This window comes from Schistocerca gregaria, chromosome 3 (genome assembly GCF_023897955.1).
Source record: "Schistocerca gregaria isolate iqSchGreg1 chromosome 3, iqSchGreg1.2, whole genome shotgun sequence".
In the NCBI taxonomy this organism is placed as follows: Eukaryota; Metazoa; Arthropoda; class Insecta; order Orthoptera; family Acrididae; genus Schistocerca; species Schistocerca gregaria.
Genome location: NC_064922.1, coordinates 19177759 through 19189995, shown reverse-complemented (window position 1 = coordinate 19189995; position 12237 = coordinate 19177759). Strand labels below are relative to the sequence as shown.

General features: G+C 48.9%; 5 non-coding genes across 5 annotated transcripts; all 5 read right to left on the bottom strand.

Annotated features, from left to right (window-relative positions):
- Positions 1 to 1131: 1131 nt before the first annotated feature.
- Positions 1132 to 1205, bottom strand: Trnaa-agc (transfer RNA alanine (anticodon AGC)). The gene has a single exon. It is a non-coding gene; the product is annotated as a tRNA-Ala (tRNA).
- A 1397-nt stretch (positions 1206 to 2602) lies between these two features.
- On the bottom strand, positions 2603 to 2679 carry Trnaa-agc (transfer RNA alanine (anticodon AGC)). Its single transcript has one exon. It is a non-coding gene; the product is annotated as a tRNA-Ala (tRNA).
- A 1394-nt stretch (positions 2680 to 4073) lies between these two features.
- Positions 4074 to 4147, bottom strand: Trnaa-agc (transfer RNA alanine (anticodon AGC)). The gene has a single exon. It is a non-coding gene; the product is annotated as a tRNA-Ala (tRNA).
- A 1397-nt stretch (positions 4148 to 5544) lies between these two features.
- Trnaa-agc (transfer RNA alanine (anticodon AGC)) lies at positions 5545 to 5621 on the bottom strand. The gene has a single exon. It is a non-coding gene; the product is annotated as a tRNA-Ala (tRNA).
- Positions 5622 to 11400: 5779 nt separating this feature from the next.
- Positions 11401 to 11474, bottom strand: Trnaa-agc (transfer RNA alanine (anticodon AGC)). The gene has a single exon. It is a non-coding gene; the product is annotated as a tRNA-Ala (tRNA).
- Between the last annotated feature and the right edge of the window lie 763 nt (positions 11475 to 12237).

The window sequence follows — 12237 nt, the reverse complement described above, 5'->3', positions numbered from 1 at the left end:
TGCACTCGATGACACCACGATAACAGCCGGTCCCCACACTTACACCTTGCTCTCCTTATGACAGTATACATCATATCAGTCTGTGACGCTGGTTTTGCAACTTCTTGCGAGAGTTTATGTTCATCGCGACCAACACTTACCATGCACTGACCACAAAACATGGAGGAGCCAGGGCTTGAACCCGAGACCGTTCACACGCTAAGCGAACGATCTGCCAACTGAGCTACAGCTACACACACGACCAAGCCTGGCTATTCTCCATTCTTTGCGACTCTGATGTGCAAGGACACGATGGTTGGTTGGTTTGTAGCGGCGAAGGTACCAGAATACAAAGGCGCGGACACGTTCATATACACAAGAGTTCCAAGTAGTTTCGATGCTCTGGTATTACGAATGCAAATTCCGTCTGTTTTGAACGTCTTAAATTGAAAGGGCGGTCACAAATTGGTCCATTTCACTCCTTGTCGACAATCACACAGCACCTGAGGTAACAAGCACATCTCGAGCCCCATTGTGCTCTCCATTGTTCATGCCAACTCAGTGCCTCGCTCTTTGCTACTGCGTAAAATTCTTGTCGTCCAACTGCAAAACACTTGGACACAATAAGTTTCCGCATCCCCTTTGCACTAATCGTACTACGAAACGCTCCCCACACTTGGCAATCACCCATGCAGATGACTTTTCCGACTTTACACGACGCTCACGCAACGCTCACGCTAGTGACAGAATTATTTATAGTTCGACGTCGCGCCAAAGCGAATGAGCACATTTCGCCTACAGCTTAGGCCGCTCTTCTAGTGTGGCTGCTCTGTGTCTGCAGGTAGCGAGGGGCTGCAAGCTTCCTGTGTTCGCACCTATATCACCTGTGCTTCCTTGTCAGAGACAGACTATCGCAAAACATACAACTCACTACATGTATTGATTGCTACGGCATCTGTTATCAGCAGTCACAACCAGCAACACCAGTAGCAGCCGACTGCACGCAAAGAATAGGAACGTGCAGTGGGATTTACGTGAAATCGGCGCAATTGTGGATGCTAATCGTTCGCTTGTATCTGCCTACACACCTCTGCCGGTTGGGAATTATTCCACTTGTATCGCAAGGTGCGCATGTAGATGTGTTAAAAATTCTGGAGGCGCTGGGTATCGATCCCAGTACCTCTCGCACGCTAAGCGAGCGCTCTACCATCTGAGCTACGCCCACCCCACCGATAACTAGTAGTGCTACATACAGTCATATCAACGTCACAGACCCTTGCACTCCCATTAATCCGCAGACAAACACTACTCTCTATGTATCAGTGAGGGTGTCTTTCAGGTTTCGTGCATTCTGTATCGAATCGTAGTTGGCCACAATGAAAGTGGCACGCATAACGTCGAAAATAGAGTTCAGACACCGCTCTGAGTAAGACGAACGTGTTGTCCACCTCTAGACTTCAATGACGTTAAGCCGTGATACCTGAGACAGATCTGCACTCGATGACACCACGATAACAGCCGGTCCCCACACTTACACCTTGCTCTCCTTATGACAGTATACATCATATCAGTCTGTGACGCTGGTTTTGCAACTTCTTGCGAGAGTTTATGTTCGCCGCGACCAACACTTACCATGCACTGACCACAAAACATGGAGGAGCCAGGGCTTGAACCCGAGACCGTTCACACGCTAAGCGAACGATCTGCCAACTGAGCTACAGCTACACACACGACCAAGCCTGGCTATTCTCCATTCTTTGCGACTCTGATGTGCAAGGACACGATGGTTGGTTGGTTTGTAGCGGCGAAGGTACCAGAATACAAAGGCGCGGACACGTTCATATACACAAGAGTTCCAAGTAGTTTCGATGCTCTGGTATTACGAATGCAAATTCCGTCTGTTTTGAACGTCTTAAATTGAAAGGGCGGTCACAAATTGGTCCATTTCACTCCTTGTCGACAATCACACAGCACCTGAGGTAACAAGCACATCTCGAGCCCCATTGTGCTCTCCATTGTTCATGCCAACTCAGTGCCTCGCTCTTTGCTACTGCGTAAAATTCTTGTCGTCCAACTGCAAAACACTTGGACACAATAAGTTTCCGCATCCCCTTTGCACTAATCGTACTACGAAACGCTCCCCACACTTGGCAATCACCCATGCAGATGACTTTTCCGACTTTACACGACGCTCACGCAACGCTCACGCTAGTGACAGCCTTATTTATAGTTCGACGTGGCGCCAAAGCGAATGAGCACATTTCGCCTACGGCTTAGGCCGCTCTTCTAGTGTGGCTGCTCTGTGTGTGCAGGTAGCGAGGGGCTGCAAGCTTCCTGTGTTCGCACCTATATCACCTGTGCTTCCTTGTCAGAGACAGACTATCGCAAAACATACAACTCACTCCATGAATTGATTGCTACGGCATCTGTTATCAGCAGTCACAACCAGCAACACCAGTAGCAGCCGACTGCACGCAAAGAATAGGAACGTGCAGTGGGATTTACGTGAAATCGGCGCAATTGTGGATGCTAATCGTTCGCTTGTATCTGCCTACACACCTCTGCCGGTTGGGAATTATTCCACTTGTATCGCAAGGTGCGCATGTAGGTGTGTTAAAAATTCTGGAGGCGCTGGGTATCGATCCCAGTACCTCTCGCACGCTAAGCGAGCGCTCTACCATCTGAGCTACGCCCAACCCCCCGATAACTAGTAGTGCTACATACAGTCATATCAACGTCACAGACCCTTGCACTCCCATTATTCCGCAGACAAACACTACTCTCTATGTATCAGTGAGGGTGTCTTTCAGGTTTCGTGCATTCTGTATCGAATCGTAGTTGGCCACAATGAAAGTGGCACGCATAACGTCGAAAATAGAGTTCAGACACCGCTCTGAGTAAGACGAACGTGTTGTCCACCTCTAGACTTCAATGACGTTAAGCCGTGATACCTGAGACAGATCTGCACTCGATGACACCACGATAACAGCCGGTCCCCACACTTACACCTTGCTCTCCTTATGACAGTATACATCATATCAGTCTGTGACGCTGGTTTTGCAACTTCTTGCGAGAGTTTATGTTCATCGCGACCAACACTTACCATGCACTGACCACAAAACATGGAGGAGCCAGGGCTTGAACCCGAGACCGTTCACACGCTAAGCGAACGATCTGCCAACTGAGCTACAGCTACACACACGACCAAGCCTGGCTATTCTCCATTCTTTGCGACTCTGATGTGCAAGGACACGATGGTTGGTTGGTTTGTAGCGGCGAAGGTACCAGAATACAAAGGCGCGGACACGTTCATATACACAAGAGTTCCAAGTAGTTTCGATGCTCTGGTATTACGAATGCAAATTCCGTCTGTTTTGAACGTCTTAAATTGAAAGGGCGGTCACAAATTGGTCCATTTCACTCCTTGTCGACAATCACACAGCACCTGAGGTAACAAGCACATCTCGAGCCCCATTGTGCTCTCCATTGTTCATGCCAACTCAGTGCCTCGCTCTTTGCTACTGCGTAAAATTCTTGTCGTCCAACTGCAAAACACTTGGACACAATAAGTTTCCGCATCCCCTTTGCACTAATCGTACTACGAAACGCTCCCCACACTTGGCAATCACCCATGCAGATGACTTTTCCGACTTTACACGACGCTCACGCAACGCTCACGCTAGTGACAGAATTATTTATAGTTCGACGTCGCGCCAAAGCGAATGAGCACATTTCGCCTACGGCTTAGGCCGCTCTTCTAGTGTGGCTGCTCTGTGTCTGCAGGTAGCGAGGGGCTGCAAGCTTCCTGTGTTCGCACCTATATCACCTGTGCTTCCTTGTCAGAGACAGACTATCGCAAAACATACAACTCACTACATGTATTGATTGCTACGGCATCTGTTATCAGCAGTCACAACCAGCAACACCAGTAGCAGCCGACTGCACGCAAAGAATAGGAACGTGCAGTGGGATTTACGTGAAATCGGCGCAATTGTGGATGCTAATCGTTCGCTTGTATCTGCCTACACACCTCTGCCGGTTGGGAATTATTCCACTTGTATCGCAAGGTGCGCATGTAGATGTGTTAAAAATTCTGGAGGCGCTGGGTATCGATCCCAGTACCTCTCGCACGCTAAGCGAGCGCTCTACCATCTGAGCTACGCCCACCCCACCGATAACTAGTAGTGCTACATACAGTCATATCAACGTCACAGACCCTTGCACTCCCATTAATCCGCAGACAAACACTACTCTCTATGTATCAGTGAGGGTGTCTTTCAGGTTTCGTGCATTCTGTATCGAATCGTAGTTGGCCACAATGAAAGTGGCACGCATAACGTCGAAAATAGAGTTCAGACACCGCTCTGAGTAAGACGAACGTGTTGTCCACCTCTAGACTTCAATGACGTTAAGCCGTGATACCTGAGACAGATCTGTACTCGATGACACCACGATAACAGCCGGTCCCCACACTTACACCTTGCTCTCCTTATGACAGTATACATCATATCAGTCTGTGACGCTGGTTTTGCAACTTCTTGCGAGAGTTTATGTTCGCCGCGACCAACACTTACCATGCACTGACCACAAAACATGGAGGAGCCAGGGCTTGAACCCGAGACCGTTCACACGCTAAGCGAACGATCTGCCAACTGAGCTACAGCTACACACACGACCAAGCCTGGCTATTCTCCATTCTTTGCGACTCTGATGTGCAAGGACACGATGGTTGGTTGGTTTGTAGCGGCGAAGGTACCAGAATACAAAGGCGCGGACACGTTCATATACACAAGAGTTCCAAGTAGTTTCGATGCTCTGGTATTACGAATGCAAATTCCGTCTGTTTTGAACGTCTTAAATTGAAAGGGCGGTCACAAATTGGTCCATTTCACTCCTTGTCGACAATCACACAGCACCTGAGGTAACAAGCACATCTCGAGCCCCATTGTGCTCTCCATTGTTCATGCCAACTCAGTGCCTCGCTCTTTGCTACTGCGTAAAATTCTTGTCGTCCAACTGCAAAACACTTGGACACAATAAGTTTCCGCATCCCCTTTGCACTAATCGTACTACGAAACGCTCCCCACACTTGGCAATCACCCATGCAGATGACTTTTCCGACTTTACACGACGCTCACGCAACGCTCACGCTAGTGACAGCCTTATTTATAGTTCGACGTGGCGCCAAAGCGAATGAGCACATTTCGCCTACGGCTTAGGCCGCTCTTCTAGTGTGGCTGCTCTGTGTGTGCAGGTAGCGAGGGGCTGCAAGCTTCCTGTGTTCGCACCTATATCACCTGTGCTTCCTTGTCAGAGACAGACTATCGCAAAACATACAACTCACTCCATGAATTGATTGCTACGGCATCTGTTATCAGCAGTCACAACCAGCAACACCAGTAGCAGCCGACTGCACGCAAAGAATAGGAACGTGCAGTGGGATTTACGTGAAATCGGCGCAATTGTGGATGCTAATCGTTCGCTTGTATCTGCCTACACACTTCTGCCGGTTGGGAATTATTCCACTTGTATCGCAAGGTGCGCATGTAGGTGTGTTAAAAATTCTGGAGGCGCTGGGTATCGATCCCAGTACCTCTCGCACGCTAAGCGAGCGCTCTACCATCTGAGCTACGCCCAACCCCCCCCACCCATAACTAGTAGTGCTACATACAGTCATATCAACGTCACAGACCCTTGTACTCCCATTATTCCGCAGACAAACACTACTCTCTATGTATCAGTGAGGGTGTCTTTCAGGTTTCGTGCATTCTGTATCGAATCGTAGTTGGCCACAATGAAAGTGGCACGCATAACGTCGAAAATAGAGTTCAGACACCGCTCTGAGTAAGACGAACGTGTTGTCCACCTCTAGACTTCAATGACGTTAAGCCGTGATACCTAAGACAGATCTGCACTCGATGACACCACGATAACAGCCGGTCCCCACACTTACACCTTGCTCTCCTTATGACAGTATACATCATATCAGTCTGTGACGCTGGTTTTGCAACTTCTTGCGTGAGTTTATGTTCGCCGCGACCAACACTTACCATGCACTGACCACAAAACATGGAGGAGGCAGGGCTTGAACCCGAGACCGTTCACACGCTAAGCGAACGATCTGCCAACTGAGCTACAGCTACACACACGACCAAGCCTGGCTATTCTCCATTCTTTGCGACTCTGATGTGCAAGGACACGATGGTTGGTTGGTTTGTAGCGGCGAAGGTACCAGAATACAAAGGCGCGGACACGTTCATATACACAAGAGTTCCAAGTAGTTTCGATGCTCTGGTATTACGAATGCAAATTCCGTCTGTTTTGAACGTCTTAAATTGAAAGGGCGGTCACAAATTGGTCCATTTCACTCCTTGTCGACAATCACACAGCTCCTGAGGTAACAAGCACATCTCGAGCCCCATTGTGCTCTCCATTGTTCATGCCAACTCAGTGCCTCGCTCTTTGCTACTGCGTAAAATTCTTGTCGTCCAACTGCAAAACACTTGGACACAATAAGTTTCCGCATCCCCTTTGCACTAATCGTACTACGAAACGCTCCCCACACTTGGCAATCACCCATGCAGATGACTTTTCCGACTTTACACGACGCTCACGCTAGTGACAGCCTTATTTATAGTTCGACGTCGCGCCAAAGCGAATGAGCACATTTCGCCTACGGCTTAGGCCGCTCTTCTAGTGTGGCTGCTCTGTGTGTGCAGGTAGCGAGGGGCTGCAAGCTTCCTGTGTTCGCACCTATATCACCTGTGCTTCCTTGTCAGAGACAGACTATCGCAAAACATACAACTCACTCCATGAATTGATTGCTACGGCATCTGTTATCAGCAGTCACAACCAGCAACACCAGTAGCAGCCGACTGCACGCAAAGAATAGGAACGTGCAGTGGGATTTACGTGAAATCGGCGCAATTGTGGATGCTAATCGTTCGCTTGTATCTGCCTACACACCTCTGCCGGTTGGGAATTATTCCACTTGTATCGCAAGGTGCGCATGTAGGTGTGTTAAGAATTCTGGAGGCGCTGGTTATCGATCCCAGTACCTCTCGCACGCTAAGCGAGCGCTCTACCATCTGAGCTACGCCCACCCCCCCGATAACTAGTAGTGCTACATACAGTCATATCAACGTCACAGACCCTTGCACTCCCATTATTCCGCAGACAAACACTACTCTCTATGTATCAGTGAGGGTGTCTTTCAGGTTTCGTGCATTCTGTATCGAATCGTAGTTGGCCACAATGAAAGTGGCACGCATAACGTCGAAAATAGAGTTCAGACACCGCTCTGAGTAAGACGAACGTGTTGTCCACCTCTAGACTTCAATGACGTTAAGCCGTGATACCTAGGACAGATCTGCACTCGATGACACCACGATAACAGCCGGTCCCCACACTTACACCTTGCGTTCCTTATGACAGTATACATCATATCAGTCTGTGACGCTGGTTTTGCAACTTCTTGCGTGAGTTTATGTTCGCCGCGACCAACACTTACCATGCACTGACCACAAAACATGGAGGAGCCAGGGCTTGAACCCGAGACCGTTCACACGCTAAGCGAACGATCTGCCAACTGAGCTACAGCTACACACACGACCAAGCCTGGCTATTCTCCATTCTTTGCGACTCTGATGTGCAAGGACACGATGGTTGGTTGGTTTGTAGCGGCGAAGGTACCAGAATACAAAGGCGCGGACACGTTCATATACACAAGAGTTCCAAGTAGTTTCGATGCTCTGGTATTACGAATGCAAATTCCGTCTGTTTTGAACGTCTTAAATTGAAAGGGCGGTCACAAATTGGTCCATTTCACTCCTTGTCGACAATCACACAGCACCTGAGGTAACAAGCACATCTCGAGCCCCATTGTGCTCTCCATTGTTCATGCCAACTCAGTGCCTCGCTCTTTGCTACTGCGTAAAATTCTTGTCGTCCAACTGCAAAACACTTGGACACAATAAGTTTCCGCATCCCCTTTGCACTAATCGTACTACGAAACGCTCCCCAAACTTGGCAATCACCCATGCAGATGACTTTTCCGACTTTACACGACGCTCACGCAACGCTCACGCTAGTGACAGCCTTATTTATAGTTCGACGTCGCGCCAAAGCGAATGAGCACATTTCGCCTACGGCTTAGGCCGCTCTTCTAGTGTGGCTGCTCTGTGTGTGCAGGTAGCGAGGGGCTGCAAGCTTCCTGTGTTCGCACCTATATCACCTGTGCTTCCTTGTCAGAGACAGACTATCGCAAAACATACAACTCATTCCATGAATTGATTGCTACGGCATCTCTTATCAGCAGTCACAACCAGCAACACCAGTAGCAGCCGACTGCACGCAAAGAATAGGAACGTGCAGTGGGATTTACGTGAAATCGGCGCAATTGTGGATGCTAATCGTTCGCTTGTATCTGCCTACACACCTCTGCCGGTTGGGAATTATTCCACTTGTATCGCAAGGTGCGCATGTAGATGTGTTAAAAATTCTGGAGGCGCTGGGTATCGATCCCAGTACCTCTCGCACGCTAAGCGAGCGCTCTACCATCAGAGCTACGCCCACCCCCCCGATAACTAGTAGTGCTACATACAGTCATATCAACGTCACAGACCCTTGTACTCCCTTTATTCCGCAGACAAACACTACTCTCTATGTATCAGTGAGGGTGTCTTTCAGGTTTCGTGCATTCTGTATCGAATCGTAGTTGGCCACAATGAAAGTGGCACGCATAACGTCGAAAATAGAGTTCAGACACCGCTCTGAGTAAGACGAACGTGTTGTCCACCTCTAGACTTCAATGACGTTAAGCCGTGATACCTAAGACAGATCTGCACTCGATGACACCACGATAACAGCCGGTCCCCACACTTACACCTTGCTCTCCTTATGACAGTATACATCATATCAGTCTGTGACGCTGGTTTTGCAACTTCTTGCGAGAGTTTATGTTCGCCGCGACCAACACTTACCATGCACTGACCACAAAACATGGAGGAGCCAGGGCTTGAACCCGAGACCGTTCACACGCTAAGCGAACGATCTGCCAACTGAGCTACAGCTACACACACGACCAAGCCTGGCTATTCTCCATTCTTTGCGACTCTGATGTGCAAGGACACGATGGTTGGTTGGTTTGTAGCGGCGAAGGTACCAGAATACAAAGGCGCGGACACGTTCATATACACAAGAGTTCCAAGTAGTTTCGATGCTCTGGTATTACGAATGCAAATTCCGTCTGTTTTGAACGTCTTAAATTGAAAGGGCGGTCACAAATTGGTCCATTTCACTCCTTGTCGACAATCACACAGCACCTGAGGTAACAATCACATCTCGAGCCCCATTGTGCTCTCCATTGTTCATGCCAACTCAGTGCCTCGCTCTTTGCTACTGCGTAAAATTCCTGTCGTCCAACTGCAAAACACTTGGACACAATAAGTTTCCGCATCCCCTTTGCACTAATCGTACTACGAAACGCTCCCCACACTTGGCAATCACCCATGCAGATGACTTTTCCGACTTTACACGACGCTCACGCTAGTGACAGCCTTATTTATAGTTCGACGTCGCGCCAAAGCGAATGAGCACATTTCGCCTACGGCTTAGGCCGCTCTTCTAGTGTGGCTGCTCTGTGTGTGCAGGTAGCGAGGGGCTGCAAGCTTCCTGTGTTCGCACCTATATCACCTGTGCTTCCTTGTCAGAGAGAGACTATCGCAAAACATACAACTCACTCCATGAATTGATTGCTACGGCATCTGTTATCAGCAGTCACAACCAGCAACACCAGTAGCAGGCGACTGCACGCAAAGAATAGGAACGTGCAGTGGGATTTACGTGAAATCGGCGCAATTGTGGATGCTAATCGTTCGCTTGTATCTGCCTACACACCTCTGCCGGTTGGGAATTATTCCACTTGTATCGCAAGGTGCGCATGTAGATGTGTTAAAAATTCTGGAGGCGCTGGGTATCGATCCCAGTACCTCTCGCACGCTAAGCGAGCGCTCTACCATCAGAGCTACGCCCACCCCCCCGATAACTAGTAGTGCTACATACAGTCATATCAACGTCACAGACCCTTGTACTCCCTTTATTCCGCAGACAAACACTACTCTCTATGTATCAGTGAGGGTGTCTTTCAGGTTTCGTGCATTCTGTATCGAATCGTAGTTGGCCACAATGAAAGTGGCACGCATAACGTCGAAAATAGAGTTCAGACACCGCTCTGAGTAAGACGAACGTGTTGTCCACCTCTAGACTTCAATGACGTTAAGCCGTGATACCTAAGACAGATCTGCACTCGATGACACCACGATAACAGCCGGTCCCCACACTTACACCTTGCTCTCCTTATGACAGTATACATCATATCAGTCTGTGTCGCTGGTTTTGCAACTTCTTGCGTGAGTTTATGTTCGCCGCGACCAACACTTACCATGCACTGACCACAAAACATGGAGGAGCCAGGGCTTGAACCCGAGACCGTTCACACGCTAAGCGAACGATCTGCCAACTGAGCTACAGCTACACACACGACCAAGCCTGGCTATTCTCCATTCTTTGCGACTCTGATGTGCAAGGACACGATGGTTGGTTGGTTTGTAGCGGCGAAGGTACCAGAATACAAAGGCGCGGACACGTTCATATACACAAGAGTTCCAAGTAGTTTCGATGCTCTGGTATTACGAATGCAAATTCCGTCTGTTTTGAACGTCTTAAATTGAAAGGGCGGTCACAAATTGGTCCATTTCACTCCTTGTCGACAATCACACAGCACCTGAGGTAACAAGCACATCTCGAGCCCCATTGTGCTCTCCATTGTTCATGCCAACTCAGTGCCTCGCTCTTTGCTACTGCGTAAAATTCTTGTCGTCCAACTGCAAAACACTTGGACACAATAAGTTTCCGCATCCCCTTTGCACTAATCGCACTACGAAACGCTCCCCAAACTTGGCAATCACCCATGCAGATGACTTTTCCGACTTTACACGACGCTCACGCTAGTGACAGCCTTATTTATAGTTCGACGTCGCGCCAAAGCGAATGAGCACATTTCGCCTACGGCTTATGCCGCTCTTCTAGTGTGGCTGCTCTGTGTGTGCAGGTAGCGAGGGGCTGCAAGCTTCCTGTGTTCGCACCTATATCACCTGTGCTTCCTTGTCAGAGACAGACTATCGCAAAACATACAACTCACTCCATGAATTGATTGCTACGGCATGTGTTATCAGCAGTCACAACCAGCAACACCAGTAGCAGCCGACTGCACGCAAAGAATAGGAACGTGCAGTGGGATTTACGTGAAATCGGCGCAATTGTGGATGCTAATCGTTCGCTTGTATCTGCCTACACACCTCTGCCGGTTGGGAATTATTCCACTTGTATCGCAAGGTGCGCATGTAGGAGTGTTAAAAATTCTGGAGGCGCTGGGTATCGATCCCAGTACCTCTCGCACGCTAAGCGAGCGCTCTACCATCTGAGCTACGCCCACCCTCCCGATAACTAGTAGTGCTACATACAGTCATATCAACGTCACAGACCCTTGCACTCCCATTATTCCGCAGACAAACACTACTCTCTATGTATCAGTGAGGGTGTCTTTCAGGTTTCGTGCATTCTGTATCGAATCGTAGTTGGCCACAATGAAAGTGGCACGCATAACGTCGAAAATAGAGTTCAGACACCGCTCTGAGTAAGACGAACGTGTTGTCCACCTCTAGACTTCAATGACGTTAAGCCGTGATACCTAAGACAGATCTGCACTCGATGACACCACGATAACAGCCGGTCCCCACACTTACATCTTGCTCTCCTTATGACAGTATACATCATATCAGTCTGTGACGCTGGTTTTGCAACTTCTTGCGTGAGTTTATGTTCGCCGCGACCAACACTTACCATGCACTGACCACAAAACATGGAGGAGCCAGGGCTTGAACCCGAGACCGTTCACACGCTAAGCGAACGATCTGCCAACTGAGCTACAGCTACACACACGACCAAGCCTGGCTATTCTCCATTCTTTGCGACTCTGATGTGCAAGGACACGATGGTTGGTTGGTTTGTAGCGGCGAAGATACCAGAATACAAAGGCGTGGACACGTTCATATACACAAGAGTTCCAAGTAGTTTCGATGCTCTGGTATTACGAATGCAAATTCCGTCTGTTTTGAACGTCTTAAATTGAAAGGGCGGTCACAAATTGGTCCATTTCACTCCTTGTCGACAATCACACAGCACCTGAGGTAACAAGCA